Here is a 22,549-nt window from a genome sequence, read left to right on the forward strand (position 1 = left end):
TGACAGCAAGAAAAAGGGAGCAAGCTGAGTTTCAAATCAGGAGACTTTGAAACCCTTCTAGACACCATTCCCTCCAGAAGGGGCTCTCATTTCTTCTAGGTTGCTACTGCTAACATTTTAATAGTTATTTAAATCCCTTATTTGTCCAGTTACACTGGGGGAAAAAATACTCTTCTTCCTAAACACAAGAAAATATTTGCCTGTGGCCAGCCCACAAAGAAACCCCCAGCTTTCTCACCATCATTATAGCTGGCTTCATCCACACCAGCAGAGATGCTGACAGGCAGGGCCCCCAAACTGGGAGGCAACCACATTGTGATAAAGGCAGTGAGTGCTGAAGGTACTGACTACACCAGTAATGGGGACACACAGAAACTCTGCCTGTGCTCACACACCCACAGAAAAGTTCTCTAGTGAGACCTGTTCTCTCAAACCCAGCTGTTGACACTATGGTTTCAGTGTGTGACAGCAGCTTACTGCCAGATGACACCTTAGGTAAGGTTACTGTGTCTGGACAGGATTCAGTTTTTCCACAGCATCCCAAACCTTGCTGTGTGTTCTTTAGCTTTGTGACCAAAACAATGTTGATAATTCACCCATGCTTAAGTTATTACTGAGAAGTGCTCACAAAGCACCAAGACCTTCATTTCTCACTCTGCCACTGTAGCTAGGAGGTTTGAGAAGGGACAGAGCTAGGAAAGCTGTACTCAACTGACCAAAGGTATATTCTGCACCCTCAGTGCATGAGGAAGAGTCCACAGACTCTTTTTTTGTTATTTAAAACAAAAAGGCAAAACTGGATGGTAGTCTGGAGCAGAAAGGGAGGGTTTCACTGAAAATGACTGTTCTGTGATACACCTTGTGAAATACACAGCTCTTGAGAATTCAGGAGATCTGGAGATCTTGTCTGGAGTTCCTCCCTGTTTCCTAGCACAAAGGGACAAAAAACTGAAGGCCACTGAAGTTAACAACTGTGCTGTCCCGACAGCACAGGGGACACATGTCAGATCTGTGGATTGTGTTGTAAAGGGAAAAGGACCTCTTGATAGGGAACAAATTGACACTCTAAACCAGGCTGGCTGTGAGAGTCGGATCAAATAAGCAACCACAAGCACATTCAGCACAAACCATGATATTGAGGAGAACATCAACCAAAGCAAAGGCTGTGAGAAGATGACCCTTTTCAGTTGCTTATATGCTAATTACAGGATTCTGAAAAAAAATGGATAAACCTTCTGCCTATAAAGTAGCAACGCAAAATAGTACTCTTGAAAAATAACAGCTGTAATTAGACTATTATATTATTAACAGAAACAGCTGTAGCCAATTTAAAAAATCCAAATGAAAGTGGGTGGTGCCAGGCCGTACGTGTCGTAAATGACATCTGAGTGACTGACAACTTGCGAATAAATAATCTTAGAGAGTTACAGGAATTATGAGCTTCTTCAACACTTCCATACAAGAAGTACAAAATCCCCTCTTGTGTTACTCTGGAGACCTCATTTCACTAGCACTAACACAGGCCTGTACTTTCCAAAGGGCTATAAATGACAAATTACTAACCCCTAAATTCAAAGCAGGATGTGCCTTCCTAACCCTGTGAAATCAAGCTCTTGCCAATTAGCTACATGAGTCATGCACACCATTGGCCTTGCAGCACCAAAGGGGATAGGAGCAGTTCACAGCACAATCACCACAAGGTGAAGAGCTCAACTCCACCACACGCAAGCCAAGCCCCAAGGTGGTCACACAGGCACCCACCCCGCATGCAGCAGGACCCACTTGCTTCCTGCCCCAGCTGCATTGGGCAGGAGCTGCAGTGCTGGCACAAGCACAACTCACTGCTGGTTGTGTGCTGTAGCTACACCTGGCCTGCCTGTGAGTCACCTGTGGTTTAGCACAGGAGCCACAGCATCCCTGCTCAAGACTTTGTCTCAGTAGAGAGGAAACGATCACAAACCAGAAGGGTACTGGCTGTTTAGACTGAAAAGGACCAACACTTCCTGTGCAAATGGCTAACATTGTCTGCAATCAAATCCAGACCAGAATGTCATGCAATATGTGAGCATACGCTCTTTGTAGATACATAAATTAAAATTGTAGTGCATGCTTTCTGAGAAGCAGTTTCACAGAACTAGAGTGAATGGGAGTCAAATCAGGCTGAAGGCAGAACACACAGAAACTTGCTGACATCTGCAAACAGTTTAAGACGTTTCCTAAATGCCTACAGTGTTACAACCATGGAAATAGGCTAGATAAAAATAACACACAACGAAAAAAAACCAACAGCTGGGTTTACCAGAGAAGTGAAAAAACATATAAAATGTTATATAGAAAACTGGTACATGAAAGGGGAAAGAGGAAGAGATAACAAGAAGCATAAAAACCCTAAAATAAAGGCTATATAGAGGAATCAACAAGATACTAGAAAAAAAAAATAAAGGCACATAAAATGGGAAATACATTTTTACCTTTTCTAAGCAGTTTATGAAAGATGAATCCTGAACAATTAAAATTGCAGAATCGTTCATAACAATATGACAGCAGAAGTTGTTATTCAGCAAATGTTTCCGGTTAGCACACAGGTAAAAGGCTGGATGATCTGTTTATGATGATGATAATGAAATAGCTTCCCACCACAGCAGCCCCTGGAGAGGGGATGTTAAGCAGCAGATAAACGATTATGGGTGATTCAGATTGGTTGCTAGAAATAAACTTGCCTCAGAAGGCTTACAGAGGTAGCTTGGAGCTGCTACTGCATCTAAAGCAGCCCTTGGTCCCTGGGGAAGGACCAAGGACAGGAAGAAAGCTCATACTGGGCTACTATTTGAGAAGTAAAGTAATTACAGGCCAGTTGGATGAGTTTCCAGTATTTTGCAGAGGATAGAACAACCAACATCAGCCTCAATTAATAACTTTTTTCAAAGCTCTGTAATTAAAGTCAATTAACTTGGCTTTAAGGAAAATAGATCCTGTCAAATTAATTTGATGTAATTTCTTGCAGAAATTACAAGTTCACTTGAAGGCAGCATTGTTAACTGTATTACAAATCTGTCATTCGAATTGTTCTGTAGAGTATCTTTATGAATGCTTTGGAGCCTACATGGAGTGTTTCCATCTGTACATGGAGAGCAGGACTCCATTGCTGGAGAGCACCATACAAGATCAGGCTAAAACCTTAAACCTATTTTATACTGAAGTCACTTTTGAGTCCACAATCATATTAGAAGTATTAAAAAGCTCATAAATTAAGGAAACCAAAGAGTAACTGTAAATGGGAAACTATTTACTAGCAAACAAATGGATTCCTGTTGGGTTCCACAGGTATTGGTGATCATCCTTTTACTATTTAATAGCCTTATCAGTGATCTGGACTAAAGTTAAGTCATTGTCAGTTAACATTGTTACGTCATTAAGACAGGAGACTGGGAATGGCAGAAAACAAACCACAAAAGAACAAGCCTGACACAGAGCAGCTTGGGTCTGTAGAAAGATGGGAGAAACCAGTTTAGGTGTTGATATGGCCAAGCACAAAATCACCTTATTAGAATGAAGAAGACAGGCCATACTTACAGGATGAGAGGGAGAGAGAGGACTCTATCCTCCAAAGCAGAGACTGAATTTGAGACCCAAGGTCCTGGGAAGCAATCAGCTCGACATGAATTCCTCACGCAAGGCTGTGGCCAAAAGGGCTAATGCGAGCCTCAGCTGTACAAACAAATGAAAATCAAAAGATGAGTAGGTAGGTTACGGTGATGCTGTATTTGGTTCTCATTCCTCTGCTCCATGAATAATGTATCAGGTTCTGCTGCTCCATTTTACAAAAAAACTGCTGGAAAAACTGGAAGAGTGTTCAGGGAAGAGAAAATAAATAACTGAAAACACTGGGCCACAGAAGGCTTTGTTATAAACAAAACTCTTAGAGGGAATTTGTTATTTTGTTCATGGTATAGCAGTATTCTTACACTGAATAAATTTGATAACAGCAGGCTCTGATCTAGCAAAGTTCGAAACCGCGTCAGGACTGAAAATTATTCCAATCCAGACTGTGGACAGGCAAGTTTGTTCTGCTTGTTCAGCAATGTGTTATAGGCAATTAACCAGTAATTAACCCTTTGCATCACGCTATGAGGTCCTGCCCACCTCTGCAAAGTTGTGGAAGTAACCATGCTTGATTCAAAAAGGATGCATGCCCACATGGCGTGGGTTAATTGTTACACAGCAGGAGCTCCTGCAGGCGAGCTGAGTGGTCACTGCATCACACTGTGCTTTCTGTCGCCACCAAGAAACTCTCCTTCTCCCTGCAGGTATCAATCCTATCAGCCTTACTGCTCACAGCTTACAGAACATCTCTGGGGAAACCCCAGGCTTTTGGGGATGAGGTGCCATCTAAGTACGGATGACACCCAGCTGTTCATCTTCTGCAGGATCTGCAGGCAGCCCCTCTCAATTCCCAGCACCTGGCTGCACACAAAACCTCACTGTACAACGCTCCTCACACTGACGTGCCAAGGAAACCGCTTTTAGGAAACTGATGGGTGTTGTTACAGCTCTGCCACTGAGAAAGCACCTGTGGCTCCTTGTTTCAGCAATTCACTTTGTCTGCTGTCCCACCTTGTCCCAGGGATCTGGCTGGGATCTCATCCCAGCACCCCTCAGTCACAGAAGGTCACCTCAGAGAATTATGCTGTGGAAAAGAGTCCTCCATACCTCACAGATATTTCCTCTCCCAAATTCACCCTTTTAGGATGAACCGGTGGACTGACTACCTTCTTCAAGAAAACAAGCTAGATCCTTTAAGCAGAATGAATGGATATGAGCACTACTCCTGCAGGAATCTCCCAGGTCACTCAGAACATCTCCTTCCCTTTCTGCATGCTGAGGGAATTGGGTGCTGCCAAGAAAGCTTTTGGCTATCTGTCGCAAGGCTGGGGTTGGGCATTTGGGCTCCATGTATTCAGCTGTGGGGCACTGGTGACTGAATTAGCTTCATCTCACAGACTCCCAGTATTTAAATTTGGTGTTTTTTAAGGAGGCAGCACAAGCTTTTGTGTGTGCTGTCTGTCTTAACCTGGGCCTTTGGCCAGAAAGTGTTAATCCTATCAATGTGCAGGAGTGGGAAGGCTGGAAGTGTTTGATTTGTGCCATTTGCTGGCATCATGTCATTTTAAGCTTCTGGAATGAACCCATTTATGACTGAATGCTGCAGTGTAAATTCCGCAAATAAAACAGAAAAAATAATCTCAATTACTTGAGCTCAGGACTAGTTCACATATGCCACTCCAGAGATTTAGAAGGCGTTATTTCATACAAACATCTAATTAAATTTAATTATGGTTCTTCAGTTATTTTTATGTTCAACAGGTGGAAAAAATGTGTTTTTCAAACTTTTGGTTTATGCTCAGTAAGTGATGCCTGCTGAAACACAGCATGCACAGCATAGTAAAACCTTGGTCGTATGTTACAAACATAAAAGAAATATCCTGTCCTCAGAAAACATGTAGTACAAAGCTGCTGCAGAATGAATCACAGCAAGAAAGTTTGTAAAAACTTTAGGGAGGAAAAAGGCCTGTCTGAGTGTGGTGTGTATGCACATGTATGTGTACATGCATTCACACACCCCCCACCTCTTCAGATCTGCTATACCTGGCATTCCTATCAACAGTTTTCAAAACTGTGTTTGACAACTCTTCAGTCACTAATAGAGCAGAAGTTTAGGGAAATCTGATTGAGGACAAGGTTTCAGAGCTACTAATAAAAGAGGAATCAGAGCCTGCAAAAGTTCAGTTTGAATTGTGCATTTTTGCATCTTTGTACTTTCTGTCCTCCTGGATGTGTTTTTCCCCCTCTCCCTCTGGCACAACTCCAGCTACAGCATGAGGATGTTCTGTTAAGCATACATGCAAATGTGTTTTTAAACCTTGTAAAGGCTTATGTCAAAAGATGTACCAAGGATCTGTACCATAGGCCTGACTCCAGGAATAGAATTTTGCAGACGAAGTAACTGTGATAATCTTCCTAATTAGAAATGATAAAAACTACATAGAAGCAAAGAGCTTTAATACATGGATTTAAAAAAAAAAATCTTTTTTTTGAAATATTGCAAAATAAATCAGATGCAAGGCTTTTCCTCTTATTCTAGACACACAGACACAGAATTAAATGGGAGAATGTGAAGCTAACCATCCCATCTGCCTTTGTAATTCACCCAGACTAGACACAGAAATGATATGGAATTTAATGCAATGAACCCCAGAAGTGTCACTTTCACAAATCTCAAGAGGCACCATTGACCTGAGGCTGGCTGCAGTTTCTGCCCCAATTCCAGTTTAATGTATTCCAGTCTGACCCTCAAGCGACAGAGCTGCTGGAGAACACGCTAAGAAACAAATGCAGGCAATTGCTTTGACATAATTCTTTTGGACGCAGGCAGATCGAATGTGCTGATGTCAACAGAGACCAGAAGAGAGTTTTATCCAATCTCCTTTCCTCACTGAAGAAAACAATGAGAGGAAACAAAGCACAGCCCAAACACATGCCCACCTCCCAGCAGCAATACTGATACATGCTGTCTAAGAAAGGGAGAACCAAGACAAATGTTCTTAAAGTAGCATTTGTGTGTATACACAGCGTTTCATTTATAGCTTAAATTTACACAACTTGTGTATATAATTGGCTCTCTGCACATAACATGCACACAACATCTGTCCTATAGAAGACAGTAATTTAAAACCCCAAGAACAGCCTAATGCAGTCCTTTATGGCCACAGTACATTCAAAAGCGTTCCTAGCATAGTTCCGTCAACTTAATGTAAACCACTCTTCTTCCCTTTCTCACATGCTTCTAAAATTTAGGGGGCTGCGTGGACCTGCTTTCAATATATTTGTCAGGACTATACCTTCCTGCGTTGCTACTCACAGTTTGAAGTCAGAGAACATTGAGGCAACACTAACGTTTTTCTGCATAGGGATAGCAAGAAGAGAAGCTGGGAGTATTTTCTTCCATGGGAAAGATGAAAGCTAGGAAACTAGATCAACGATGTCACAATGTCTATCCTGAGAATAAAAGACTAAGCTAAAGATTTTCCTCTCCACCTGGTGATGTTGCTCCTGAAATGACTTCTGCAAAAAAGAGGAAGACCCACACATCAATGGTATTTTCCCTGGTGAGTTTTTCAGAACTCACCAGGGAAAATACCAAGGTTGAATGTGGCTGGTTCCTCAACTTTATATAATAAAAGCCAAACAAAAAAGCAGATGCCAAGCTCATTTCCTCCTCTCTCTTTTACTTCCTCTCCTAAGAAAGGCTTCCAGCTCTGCTATTTACAGTTTTTCTTTTCTCCCAGTCCTCCAGCTCCTCCCCCATCAGTCCATACCGAAAGATTGTCTGCAATGGTATAACACAAAAACCAGATGAGATACTTAAAGCTTCCCCTTTCTGTGTGCCTGGAGTGCTTCCAGGAAGAGAAAGTCTTGTGAGGATTCTCACTTTGCTCTTCTTCAGCTACTTGTGTGGGTCACTCTACCACAATAAAAGCCTGCATCTGTTATCTGACCACGATCAAGAGACAAAGATTACAATTTTTAATGTCCGTAGGAAGTGCGGTCTGAGTGATCATGTCTAACAGACACTGAAACTACTTGATGTGGAACATTAAACTACCCCTACACAAAGTAGAAGCAGGCTTTTGTCCTTTGTCTACCGCTCTTTATGTGACCTGCCCCCAGAATGTGGCCACAAGTTGCGGTCCACAGTTTGGCTGAGCATCAGAAGCCGCAGAATCTTTAACTCTATGTTGGGACCTGCATAAGCATCACAAGGTTCAGGCAATAAGGATTTTAAGCCCACAAATCATCAGGAATGATAAACAATTTAGTAATAAAATCATAGGGTGGTTTGGATTGGAAGGGACCTTAAAGACCATCTTGTTCCAACTTCTTGTCATGGGCAGAGACACCTTTCACTAGACCAGGTTACTCAAAACCCCACCCATCCTCACCTTGAACACTTGCAGGGATGGGGCATCCACAACTTCTCCAGGCAACATATTCCAGTAACTCAATAGTAAAGAATTTCTTCCTCATATCCCGTCTACACCTACTGTCTTCAAAAGATCTTTATCAATGGCATAGGCAGTGAGATGGAGCGCACCCTCAGCAAGCCTGTGGATGACACTGATCTGAGTGGTGCCATTGACATGTTGGAGGGAAGGGATGTCATCCAGAGGGACCTGGACAGGCATGACAGGTGGGACTGTGCAAACCCTGTGAAATTCAGCTGGGCCAAGTGCAAGGTCCTGCACCTGGGTCAGGGCAACCACCAGCATCTGTACAGCCTGGGGGATGAAGGAACTGAAATAAGCCCTGTGGAGAAGTACTTGGGGGTACAGGTGGATGAAAAATTTGGTATGAGCTGGCAATGTATGACTCCAGCCCAGAAATCCAGCTGAATCCTGGGCTGCATCAAAAGCAGCGTGGTCAGCATGTCAAAGGAGGTGATTCTGCCCCTTTACTATGCTCTTGTGAGATCCCACAAGGAGTTCTGCATCCAGCTCTGGGATCCCCAGCACCAGACCTTGGACTTGTTGGAACAGTCCAAAGGAGGGCCATAAAGATGATCAGAGGGATGGAACACCACTCCTATGCAGACAAGCTGAGAGAGTTGGGGTTGTTTAGCATGGAGAAGACTCCAGGAGGACCTTCAGTCTTAAAGGAGGCTTATGAGAAACATGAAGAGAAACTCTTCACCGGGACCTGTAGTGACTTTTTTTTAAAAATTCAGTTTTCAACTGAAAAAGGGTATATTTAAACTGGATATGGGAAGAAATGTTTTACAGTGAGGGTGGTGAGACATTGGAACAGACTGCCTAGAGAAGTTGCAGGTGTCCCATTGCTGGAAATGTTTAATTTCAGGTTGGATGGGGCTTTGAGTAACTTGGTCTAATGGCAAGTGTCCCTGTCCAGGGCAAGAGTGTTGGAACAGATGAACTTTAAAAGTTCTTCCAGTGCAAACAATTCTGTGATTAGTGATTCTGTCATTGAATTGGATTCTCACCTCCTTGATTCCTAACACAAAACACAGCTGGTGCAGTTCATGCAGTTGGGACTTAATGGTGCTGTAAGAGAACGTGTGGAATATGGGTACAAACCCGTTCCACTGTACGCAGAGATAAAGAAAGCACGTACACTCCAGGATAAAGGCACATGAAGAAGAGGGGATTAAGATACCCACATGGTTCTGTCTAAATGCACAGATGGTAGAAAACAGAAAGCAAGAACCAAATGTTCTCATACCTTTACACTGCCATTTGTAATGAAGAGTCAGTCTGTCATTTCTTCCACGTTGCAAAGCCGTGGTTGTTAGGACAATCACAGCAGCAGTTATGTAGCTCACACTCACTGTCTTTTCAGAGCATGAGAGATGCCATCATCTGCAGTCTTCTAATACTTTCCTCTAAACATGCTCCTCTGACTCCAGTTTGCAGCAACAGCAGATTATTTGTTGTTTGGCTACTGCAGGCTGTTACAATATTTTTACATCAGGAAATGTGTGCTCCATACGTAAGAAGACAACACTTACAAGAAATAATGCAGGAAAGTGATCTAATTTCTCTTCTGTTTCCTTCCTTCTGCAGTGTGCTGCATTGAGATGTTTGTTCCAATACAAAGATCCCAGTTCAAGGCCAAGATTTTATTTACTCTGATCGTACAAAACAACTGCAACTCAAACACCTCACGCTGTTGTGCTCCATTCATGTTCATCTAAGTGATTTAGGTAAGTGGACTTGAAATTTCTCTTTTCAAGGTTACTGAGCCTGTCTTATCCGTGGCCAGACATTTCTATGTCAGCGCTATAGATTTAAAATTCCTGTGAATATAGAACACTTTCTAAAGCTGCAAACAGCAGATCAAGCAAGAAATGTCGATTTTGAAGTGAACCTCAGTATTGCAGACTGTAAGAAAATGTCCATTGTGCTGCATTTAGGAAAAAGAACACATCTTCACTAAGCATTGCACCTACCCATGGCTGTTACTCAGCTACCACTGCTGAACAAAGAAATCTGCCACACTTCACTTCTCTGCTTTTGGAAAATCAGTTTTTAATTTAGGAAGTCTGAGGTAGCCTTTTAAGAGAAAACTTGAAAGCATTCTCCTATTTATTACTGGGACTGACAATACATGTATATAATAAATTATAAAGTGCCACATGCCTCCTGTCTGCAAGTTAAAAGCTGGCAAGAGACTCTATACTGCTACAGGGCCAAATCTGCATCAGGCAAGTTGTTGAATTTAGGAAATTATGAACACCAGCAGATTCACAAGCTGACCGGTCAGTGCTGACTGCTCAATGCCAAAGTTCTTGTAAAGGGATAAACAGATGGGTCAGGAAAGGACAGAACTTTGACTTGGATTGCATAGCTGTAGAAGTAACATCTGAATTCATTTGTTCTTTATCTCCCATGCTGAAAACCATCAGACCATTAAAACTCCCCCCTGTATCCTGCATTTTTTGTGAGCTAACAGGACAAACTCTTTCATATTTACGTGTTAGAGAGGTATTTAAAACACAAATAAAATCAAGGGACACTTCCAGAAGCTATGTTTGTTTTGTTTATGATGTCAGTAGTGTATTCTTCTGGCAAGGCAATATTGTCTCTGAAATGCTGGAGACTTCCCTACGGCTGGGCTGGACCCTCTGGTTTTTGTTTGCATTTGGGCACTTAACCATCTCCCCTGAAGATGAAGAATGAAAAATGAGGCTCCAGGTTTTCTTTTGTACATATATTTTTTTACAGAGCAGTTTTTCAGATGCCAGAAGCATAAATGAAAGCAAAAGAAAAGAGTCCCAACCTTGTCAGCTTCCCAGAACTATGTTTTGTATGCTGGTGCTTTTGTTTTCCTGCAAGTTCAGCACTGCTTTCATGGCAGCACCCTGGATTTCCCCTGCCCCCAACAAGTGATACATATTAGTACATCTGTTTTCTCTGCAAAGTCTTTCTGCATTCTTTGCAGGGCACAGGAAGGATGTGGGCTCCTTTTCACATTCAAATGAGGTAAATTAGCCTTTGCCTGGTTCCTTCAGTATAATGCTTATTTTACATTTAAGCGTGAGAAAAAGGGAGGAAATAAACCCCAATATGTTAGGTGGGTTACACGTTCCATTTTGGTGAAAGCCTCACTGAGCCTTGTTTTGTGAACTGCTTTCCACAGGACATGATTTCAGGATGATAGTTTAATTAGTTCAACAGTGTAATTATGTAAAATGACCAAATAGTCTGGACAAAGAAATAGCTGCCACAGACACATTAAACACAAGAAAAAGCTGAAAATGCCAACCTGAATCATCAGGGTTCAGGCAATCCAGGGCTGACCAGATTGAAAGCAGCACTACAGGAGAAAATCTGAGTGTTCCAGTGGAAACTAAGTTGAACGTGATCCAGCAATACTCCCTTATGGCAAAGGTGGTCATCAGCCTCCTGGCTTGCATCAGAAAAAGCACTTCCAGCAAGTTGGGAAATATGATCCTTCTCCTGTATTCAGCACTGGTAAGACATGACTGGAGTGCTGGATTCAATTTAGGGATCCCTGAAAATTTGGGGATCCCTTGTACAGAAGAGATATGAACTTATTTGAGCAGACCCAGTAAAAGGGCCACAAAGATGCTCAAGAGTTTAGAGCATGCATCCTAGAAGGAAAGGCTGAGAGAGTTGGACTCCTCAGCCTGGAGAAGAGAAGGCTCAGGACAGCCTTATTAATGTGTATAAATACCTCATGGGAGGCAGCAAATGAGACAAGGCAAGACCTTGCAGTCATTTCCAGTGACTGGTGATGGGCACAAATTAAAGAGCAGGAAATGCTGTTTAAACATGAGAAAAAAACCTCCTGTATTGTGAGGGTGTTGAAGACTGGCAAAGGTTGCCCAGAGAGGCTGTAGAGTCTCCACTGCTGGAGAGATCCAAACCCCACGTGCACGTGACTCTGAGACACTAACTTTAAGTTGGCCCTGGTTTGAGCAGAGGGTTGGAGTAGATGATTTCCAGATGCCCTTTCTATCTGCAGCAGTTTGTGATTCTGACTGGTCATATGAAGACCTGCTGCACTTACAAAAATCCTCCTCTCACTCCTTTTACAAGATAGAGACCAATGCAACAATTCAGTAAGGCAATAAAAGTGCAGTACACATTTTGCATGGAAAAGGTGAATCTGAAAAGGTTCAGATTCCCTCTTTTTTATGTCCTGTGCTCCAATCCAAGTGGTAAAGCTAAGAGGTGGGATGCAAGGAAAAACCAAACAATTGCTTGGTAAACTGTGCTTTAGCCCAGACATGACTAGACATAGACTTCCAACTAGATGGAAGTTCAGTGCATACTCTTTGCACTACAGCAACTTCTTGCACAGTTAATGCACCCTATGCACAAGGTAACACACCACACACAGAGAGAACAGAAAACCAAGTAGTCAGGTGCTGTAAATTCACAATCAGCTTTACTGATGGAAATCTCCTCAGGCAACAAGCCCTTACCTCTGTTGACAGTCGTGCGCCAGGCTTGACAGGTTTTACTGAGAGACCTGGAAGAAGCTTTGACACACTTGCTAATGCATGAAGTCCTTCATCCATCTCAGTTGCCATCCTCATCCACAGTTCTGGGATGCACCAATCTCACAGCAAGCAATGGGCTGTGTCCTTGGTCTAGAGGCTTGCAAGAGCCATGTCCCAAGTCCCTGCTCTGCTCACGGACTACCCCCTGAAATAAGTTACTTGCAGTGGTTCTTGGTTTTTCCCCTGTTCTGACCCGAGTCACATACAATGCACTTTCCCCTCAGCTTGTGGGAGCCTGCCATGGCCTCCTACCTTCTCTGTGAGAGCTCTGAAGCCTTCTCTAACACAGAGCAGCAAGAGTTCCTACACCCTCAGAGCTGACCCTGGTTTTTCAGTCACCTGGCTCCACAAAGAACACAACCAGCTACTGTTCTCACATACCTCTCTCCGCTGCAAAGCCAAAGGCATCCAAATGATGCCTTTTCAGGCATCAGTCTTACTGATCAGTCTTACAGCACTATTATGTGTGTCAGCCTGAAATCCCCTTTACCTTCCATCTCCCTCATTAAAACAGCAGCACAAAGGTCCAACTCAGAGATCTAGAGTAAAAGATAATCCAACCTAGATTTAGATACAGACTTCCCCCAAAGCCTGAGCAGTGTCAGGCTCTAGATACCCTCAAGCAGTAGGAGCAAAAGGGCCGCTCAACTGCTCAGCTGTTAAAGGGATGCATTTAACACTGGTTTACTTAAAAGTGTTGTGCCAAAGAGGTAAATGGAGGGCCCTGAATTATTCAGAAAGCTCTCAAAAACAGCGCAAGCAAAAATATACTTTAGGCATCCTAGGAACAGTCAGTTTCTCTCTACAGAGGCATCCATAGCACTTTTAATCCATAATTTCCATTTTAGCCTGTGAAAATAATGAGATTTATTATTCCCATCACATGTCCTTTCTGAAGATGCTGGGAGGGTGTGGGAGAGGTAAGAGAGAAAATCAGCTATCAGTCACCACTTGCCAAGAGTAGTTGTACATTCACATATAAATGTCTCAAGGGAGTTTCATTTATTCCTTTTCTCTAGCTTATATTTTTTTTCTTCTTGTCCTGCAGCCCTTGTTCCCACTGCTCTCAGTCACCACCTGCCTTCAGCAGACAAGTTGGACAGTAGCAAACAATTCTGGATTTTCCCCCCCTTTCATCATGAGAATTCATGTGGATTCTCTTTCCCAGACCTCAGAGCATGCCTGATTCCTGGGAGCAGAACAGAGAACAAAAATAGAGTTAATCTTTAGCACCGTGATAAAAATCACTCTCTCACACAGACAACTGGAGAGGGATTTCAACAGAGCTGTTGTGCCAAGCACCTGATAGCAAAACCTGAAACTGCTGCCAGCCCACACCTTCCTGCTCACAGACACAGCTCGCTCAGTCTCTCCCCAGCACTCCTGCTTCTCTTCTAAAGTCTAAGTCACCACTGAGCAAACCCTCACACCATAACGCCTCTCTTTCCATGACAAAGACACAAGCACGGCCACATTACAGGTGGGGTCACCTCATCTCCCTTTCTGTTTTTTTAATTGAAAAAATAGTCGTGAAAAGCACATTAAACAATCAGATTGGAGAGATGGCATAGGAAGATGGGGCACATGGAGATTTAATGGCTTTGGTGCAATCTAAGAAGCCACCAAGGAGCAGGCGAGCAGCTGGGAGGGGAGGGGAGGAAGGGGCAGCAGGAGATGTGGAAAGGGCTACCAGCAGCTTGCTCTCCCAAAGCCAGAGAGCCAGCTGGCAGCTACATGTTGCTGGTTGTGTGTGGGCTGTATACTCTGTGAGTATAACAGAGGAGATGAGCCTTTAGGGGAGGAGCTGTCTGATAAATCATTAATGAATGAAAATATGAAGTAATCAGTCTGCCTGGGAGGCAGAATCATCTAATGATGAGGATGATGGACTAAGAAGCAGGAGATGAGGTTCCTATCTCACCCACAAGACCGCTGGCACACGAGCTCCTTTTGCTGTAAGAAGATACAGCCACTTCCTGACATTGAAGGGCTTCTCTCTTAAAGTCAACACAGAAACCCCATCATCCAGGTGATAATAAAATTTACAGCATCCTTTGTGGAAAACTGCACCCCCAGCTTCTCTTTTGTTGCAGGCAGTGCACAAAGAACCAATATCCCTTCTCAGAGACGGTCTTCACTAAACCAGATTTTAAAGCAATAACAAAATCTAGTACGACCTTTCAGCAGCACCAGTGGCATTTAATTTTAAATCGATTAACTACACACAGTACTAATTACCCATGGGCGGGTTTTTTTTTCTTTTTAGCAATCAGACTACTGTTTGGAAATGTAATGGCATGTCTCTGTGTGAACAGGGACACTCTGCTTTCTCTGTGCTCTCTGAAATGAGGAGGAAAACACTTGAAAAATGATGTTTAAAGGGGCATTTGTGTTTATGGGGATAGCTGCAGGGGCACCAGACACATGCAGTCAGAAAGTGATGAGGTTGATAGGGGAAGGGGCAGGAGGCTAGCACAGTTTCTTTTGCACAAAGACCCAGCAGAACGTGTCATGCTGCACAAAATCAATACAGCCCCTGCATGAAAAAGAAATTGTCAGGTTTGTACAGTTCTCAGGCTTATCTGGAAAGATGCTCACAAAGGTGATTCTTGATTTTTATGAAATCTTTAACTGTTCTCTTTCCTCTGCCTTAAGATCCCTGAACATTCAAGGGTATTATTTAAAAATAGTTTTATTCTAAAATAAACACAATCTGGGATATTATTTTAAAATAAACGCTGAAGACACACATGGCACAAACTGAAACCGTCTTAAAGTTGGCATATTTGTGGGATACGAGGTGCAAGGGGGCTTTATCGTCCAACATACTTAAAACATGATTTTCCAGGGTGAGTGATGCATAGATTGCAGCAGAAACCATAAATTGAGGACACATATGGCCATGACAGAGCCTTTGATTACAGAAACACAAACAAGCACCTAAGCAGATCTTTGGTTTTTAACTACATACCTATTTGTGGCGCTGAAGTCCAGTTTAATTATTCTGCCAAACATCGCTGAGCCACAAGAAGTTCATTACAGTTTATAGAAGAACCTGCTCAGGCAATTTTACAAGGAAATTGCCTGTGCCTAATCTAATTGCTAAGAGGTAGCTAAAATTACATTAGTCTTGGAAAGACTAAGAAAGAAACAGGAAGCTCCTAAAGGTTCAAGAGGCATCACAAGGCTGTTCCTGTAAATCACAGCACTGCAGATTTAAGGATGAGATCCCTGGAGAGGCTCCCAGTCACAGTCAGACACTGTTTTTCACCCAGAACAAACATAACACAGGTGAGATGACTTACAGCACATAAAAGTATGATTTCTCACATACTTAAGCCTTCTTCTGGTTACTGAATACATTTACATAATAAGTGGGGTTTGGAAATTACCCACTGATGAGATAATACAGATTTAAATGATCTGCAGTGTTAGTTTTTTCTACTTCCAAGCTTTAGCAGCCCTTGCAAAAGATTTAACTGGGGTCCATTGAAGAATCCTGTTTCTCAAGGTTTTGTTTAATCATAAGATAAGCAACACCTATAAAATTTAACAAATGGATTAGGATGGCTTAGATGTTTCCAGACTCTTGCAGAGTACTAGCATGCAATATCAGAAGGAATTATTTCTGTAAGTTACAGCAAGTTTAACTGGAGGTTGCTGGACATGCAAAGCAAGCTACAGTCAAGCTTGTTAACACAGTAAATGCGTCATTACCTGCCACATAATCACAGAAATACCTTTGGAGAGTCACTTACTAGTTTATGTCTTGCCAAACTAACCAAGAACAGATTTCTGACAGCACCAACAGCTACTCTGACACTTTACATGAACCGCCGTGATTTCAACTGGCATACAGCCTGTTGTTTTGCTCATGTGTCCTGGGTTAAAAATAAAAGAAAAAAAAAAAAGAAAAAGAAAAGAGGGATTTTAAAAATCAGCTCCCTTCACGCTCCCCTGCTCCACTGACACAGAGGAGCCTAGGGCAGACAACCTGGACTCAAACTGGTTAAATACAAGAAAGGGCAAGTTGTGAGCAGACAAAGCAAGCTCCAAGGGCATTTCTCACAGACTTTCACAGTTTTCTGGTACTTCAACCATCCCTGACTTGCAGAGCATATTAAATTTTCTGCTCTCACTGTCCACTATCATTAGAGAACTGTCCATCAAAAACCAGACTTCTATGAGAGCTGGTTAGAAACCTGAAGAAAATATACAACTAATTGCCAGCTGTGCCTAGGGTGTCTTCTTCTTCCACCCTGGAACAGGAAAATGGTTATATATTTTTTATTGCGCTTTTACCCATGGGGTTTTAAATATTTTTAAAAAATATTATTTTATTTTTTTTTTAAATTTTTATTTTCCCTTCTTGTGTTAAATAGTTAAGGAGAGTTCTTGTCTGGGTGACAAGCAGAAGCATCTCCAACCCAGTGGAGCCTAAAGTCACACCATAAAGCTCCTGGAATTTATCCCAGACATAAGAGATTCAAAAGAGCATATCAAGACATTGACTACATTTATGAGTAGCTTCAAAAAGAGGAGAAATATTCTGGGCAAAAAAAAAATACCTTGAGAATTGCTGGTTACAGTGGAAGGAGAACAGTGTTGATAACTTGACACAAAAATTCTTCACACAGCAGCACTCTTACAGCTCTGACTAAAGCAGGATGGTGGCCTGGAATGGTACTGGGCTGTCATAGTATTGAGCAAAAGTTTTCTTAGAGAAGAAGAGGTGGTTAAAAGTGACAGCTTAGGAATTTTTTATTTCTTTAATCAGAAGCACAACCAGGGAAATATTTAATACAGTAATAGAAACTATTGATGTTAAGAGAAATACTTCATACAGCAATTAGAAGACCCCTGCAATACAAATTACTTTCAGTGCTATCTCAAACATATGCCTCAAAATAAACCCCATCATTTTCTTTTGATTTCTGGAAACTTAGAAGTGCTGTAAAAGGGGTCTTGCAACACCGGAGTAACAGCCTGTGTTTCCCACAAAATTTAAAATACAGGTGTCACATTCACCCAAATCACACATGCAGAAGAGTATGGATAAAAGCAGATGCAAGTTAGGGGACCTAAACTGGGTGGTGAAACAAGAACTGATGTGAATGTGAGCTCCCTCCAAAGACCACTGGCTGTGCACAGCAAGCAGCTCAAGTGCTTCCTCTCTCTGCCTGGAAACGGAGCTCCTTCCTCAGAGCTGTTCCCGACACTTCTGAAGTGTTCTCAAGCTGGGCTGCTTTTTGCCAGCTATGTAATACATAGTCCCTTTGCAGACTGCTGCAAGAGATGTTAGCTGAAGGGTGCTACACCTTTTGATGAGCATAAACCATGTGAAACTGCTCAGAGCACGGCAGGAGCCGCAGCTCCGTGCAAGATTCGCTATTGCTGATCGGAGCCAATGGCATATTCCACACGCATGACCAGACAAGTGTCTGGATAACACCTACACCACGTGCACAGGGTGACACACACATGGAAGGCACATGCTGCACTAACACAGAAATGGTGAATATGTTCATAGCAACACGTAAGAATTCTGTTTTACACTAGTAACATAGCTTGTGTCTTCAGCATCCTTTTATTTCCTTGGGGTGAGCAAAAGGCTGTTGCAAACAGCCTTGTAGTTCAACAAAAGCTTTCCTTCTGCTTTGTCAGCTTTGATTAGTGCTCTCTCTTTTTCTCTGTCATCTGAAACACTTGGCTTACAAACAGTCTAATCTGAAAAAGAAAATGAAGACACAAACTGTAGTTTACAACTGTGCCTGATAATCCCCCAACACTATCTAATGACATACAGGAAAGCCAGTGGTTAAACTCAAACTAAGCCTCCCTGTGTAATTACAGTAATTTAGAGGGCAAAACTTAAGAGAAAAAGCATTTAAAGAAGCAAATGGAATGATCTTGGGCTTCTACAAAGGCATTTAGTGGATACCAAAATGGTCATAATGGGTATCTTAAAAATAGGACAGTGGGTATTGTATCGTCTTCCCTGCCAAAAAGTATGCCCCTTCACTTGTACACAAATTTGTTTCCCCATGTTTTGATACATTTGGCATAATGACCATGGCAGAAAACAATAAAAAGTCTACAGCATCTATCAGCTGTCAGTCTTTGCTTTCTGTATGTCTAAGCAAGCATTTTGAGATACCCTGCTCTATAGATAGAGCAGAATTTCCTGTAACAGATCTTTCACCAGCCTCTGTCTGACAAGAGTAAAGACATGTAGTGGCCTAAATATTTCTCATCAAAGGATGCAAATGGAAGGAAATAGGGGAAAAGGGGATTATGTTTGATAGTAAATGGAATGCACAGAGACACTAATTCCCTAATATTGAGGAATTAGCAGAGGAGGAAAAAATGGACAAAAACTCTTAAGTGTCACGCACAAGCAACAAATATAATGGAAAATGAGGACTTCTCCAGACTGATGATTCTGTCCAATTACAGCTAACCAGACTCAGCACCCCTCAGTAACAGTCGCTGGTGACTGATGCAATCACTAGCTTAAAGCACACTGTACTTCAATTTGGTGTAAGTTCCCACTGAAGAAAAAGACAAACTTTTAAATCTTGATAAGCAGCAAAAGAAGACAAGAGATGACCCAAAATCCTTTTTCCATAGTGTACAATTGAAGTTTCTTTTATGTAGAGTCTTCTTTCTATGTAGCATCTTAACTGCATGAATGGGAATATCTGTTAACCAGGGATCAAGTAGTTAACATTTCAGATCCTATTTAACAATCTATGTCTATTTTTAACTAATAATTTTACAAAGAATCTAAAATGTCTCATGCTATTTTTATCCTTCTACCTGTAAAGTCACTACCTTTAGTTATCATAATTTTGCATAAAACAAAATACAAGGTAAGAAAAGCACTTCAATTAAATAACAGCACAAAACTTATGTCAGTAAATCAATGATATCTCAAATCACAGAATCACACAGAATCAATTAGGTTGGAAAAGATCTCTGAGATCGTTGAGTCCAACCTATGACCAAGCACCACCATGTCACTAAGTGCCACATCCAATCTTTCCTTTAACACCACCAGGGATGGTGACCCCAGCCTGTTCCAAAGCCCAGTCACCCTTTCTGTGAAGAAATTCTTCCATATGACCAACCTAAAGCTCGCCTGGTGCAGCTTAAGGCTATGTCCTCTCATCCTATGGCTTGTTGCCTGGAAGAAGAGGCCAACCCCCACCTGGCTATCACCCCCTTTCAGGTGGTTTCAGAGAGTGATGAGGTCCCCTCTGAGCCTCCTTTGCTCCAGGCTCAACAACCCCAGCTCCCTCAGCCATTCCTCATATGACAGGTGCTCCACACCTCATTGTCACTATCCCCAAACTCTACTCAGTCTAAAAGCTCCCTAATAGGCAAAGCCTTCTCTCCTTCCTTTCCTGTCCCCTCTGAAGAGCTTGTAGCCATACACTGCAGAACTCCAGTCACGCAAGCCATCCCACCATGTTTCCATGATGGTAGCTATGTCACAGCTTTCCTGGATGGTTGTTAGAGGATGCAACACCACCTTGTAAGATTAGGAAGACTAATGCTCAGCACAGCATTCAAAACCCTAGCAGATTGAGATAGTAGATTTTGTATTTCTCACTACTACCGTTGCATGACACGATCAAGGATGGGCACAATATTCAAGGCTTTTCAAGCTTTTGCCAGAGGGAAAATTTCAAAGCAGACTTCTCCCTGTCTTGTAATACTAAACAGGCTGGGCAGGAGTGACATTTACACAGCTGAATCTTTTATTATTTTCTTTTCTTAAAAACAATAGCAGCAATATGACTTTCTATATTAGGTAGACTCCTATAGGTGGGTGCTGAGCAGGTATAAAGGTCACCAGGACAAAATGCTATTTATGAGAATGCTGCATAAACCTCTGTTAGCTCTGAGGTTTTCAGAGCTAACATGGACACAAACTTGTCATGAATTTAAGCTCACTGGGTACTTTCTAAAAATCACCACCAGTGAGTATGTCTTGGGAAGAGCTGACTATTCCAGACCAGTGGAGGCCACAAAGTGAATGTTTCCTATTGCCAGCAGGGCAGCTGCAGAACAATGTGGAGCACTCCCTAAAAAAGAGCTTTCCACCTCAGCCAATGGAGTGTGACACCTCAAGCAGTAATCTCCCCCATCAGTGAGCACTGGCCTTCAGGATCCACCCATCTTATTTTTATTTCAGAATGGGTATTGTGATACAACACTGCAGGCATTCTCAAGACACACATTAATGCTTGATCCTTACACTAGTTTCTGTTCTTGATTTTTCTGGATTGCGTCCAAGGCTTTCTTTTATCTCTGAGCTTAGCAGAATGATAATATAAATAACTCAATGTCCAAAAATATTCAGCTTTGGTAATCTGCAATGAGATCTCTCCTCCTGTTCATGATCCTTTATATGCAGTTTCATTACGTTTGTGTCAGATGAGCATTTAAACGAGAGGGAGATGAAGAACTAGAGCAGTGTGCTTATGCTATGCGGTGGAAACACACACTTGTACCTGGAGATCCATACCAAACTCTTATTGAAGAGATCACTTGCCTATATGCAATATATTTAGTGCCCAACATAAAACTTCAGAAACAGCACAGAGAAATCTCCTAAACAAATCCTCTGAGACCACAGCATTCTGTATCACACACACATGCATTCTGTCCTCCACTTAGTTTCAGCAACCTCCACTGAACCTGGCTGATAAAATAATCTCCCAAATGACTGCAACTCTAAAATCTATTAAATCCATGAAGTATTGATGAGGCAGAATTAACGTTGAGAAAATTACTTTAACCATCTCCTTCTTCCTGTATTTCATAAAAGAAACTACAGAAGAAAGGCAGTGCTGTGGCTTGGACTGCAAAATACAGAACAGTTAGGTCAGGAAAATCTCCATCTGTCTGCATGCCTTAAACTCTACCTATAGATCTATTTGTCATTACAACACTTATTCCTTTAGTAAGAATAATATACACAGAAATGGCCTTATCTGATGCCCAGAGATCATGCTCTCCTTTTTTATTCCCAGATATGATCTATATCTTGCACACAGCATTATCAGGCTCTTTCTACAGTGTTCCTCACTCCCTGCGCTGAGGGGCTCATTAGCTGTGGGTTGAGGGCATTGCCTACTCAGACCCTGTTGCTGTCTGATTATAAACTTGGCACAAACAGATCCAAGTTTGGCAATATTCTCCACACTGGGTGTCTGCTGGGAGGCTTTTTTTCCCCCTTGCTTTGTTGCTGTTTTGGATTTTTGGCATGATGTCAGCCAAAATTTTTCAAGCTAACTCTGAAGCAAGGCATGGGAAACTGGAGTGATTTATTCATGTGAAAAACTTCTGGTAGCTCCTTGAATAGCTTGAGAGGTTTTGTGATTTGGACCATAAACTTGCAAGGTTCCAAGGTGCCAACATTTTTCTGTTTTGATCTCTGCAGAAGACTCCCAAACAACCAAATTACTAACCTCTTAAAAAATAAACCTTAATTTGCGTGAGCTCACTAAGGAGGTGATGCTTCCTAGCAACTAAATTCCCTGGAGATCCCACCTACAATGCTCCAGGATCCCACGACTAGTTGGGTGGCACCTGCCTGCTTGAAGCTGCAGTTACACTGTAAGTGACCAGAGCTGGTCATGAGAGTACCAGCAAGGCTGTTCCACATCTAATTCTGAGCTCCTAAAGGGCTGGATAGCTCTGTACCAGGTATGTGATTGTATCCAGCTCTCTGCAGGGGAGGAAGGGGAAGATAAGGTGTGAAACATGCCCCTGTGATGGCACAAGAGCTTTTGTATCAACTAAACCAATGCACATACAGAAAAGAGCAACACTGATGCAACACTCCCTAAGGCAACATCTGAATTTTCAAAATGTAATGTTTTTCTTTTAACAGAGCAGCTGGAAGGCTTATTATCTAGATTAAAAAAAACCCCACAA

The 22,549-nt window shown here is 42.2% G+C and overlaps 1 protein-coding gene across 7 annotated transcripts in view; it reads right to left on the reverse strand.

Moving 5' to 3' along the window:
- The window catches only part of FYN (FYN proto-oncogene, Src family tyrosine kinase), a 138,343-nt gene that overhangs the window by 50,156 nt on the left and 65,638 nt on the right, over nt 1-22,549 (reverse strand). For 4 of the 7 annotated variants that reach the window (XM_058835468.1, XM_058835467.1, XM_058835461.1 and 1 more), the window contains exon 3: nt 3,574-3,708. The exons of 2 other annotated variants lie outside the window; for them this stretch is intronic. The gene's annotated coding sequence lies outside the window, so the exon portion shown is untranslated. Of the gene's footprint in view, nt 1-3,573; nt 3,709-16,359; nt 16,380-22,549 lie in introns of those variants that run through there. One more of the 7 variants, XM_058835465.1, reaches the window with a different exon arrangement.

Source organism: Poecile atricapillus, chromosome 3 (assembly GCF_030490865.1).
Source record: "Poecile atricapillus isolate bPoeAtr1 chromosome 3, bPoeAtr1.hap1, whole genome shotgun sequence".
In the NCBI taxonomy this organism is placed as follows: domain Eukaryota; kingdom Metazoa; phylum Chordata; class Aves; order Passeriformes; family Paridae; genus Poecile; species Poecile atricapillus.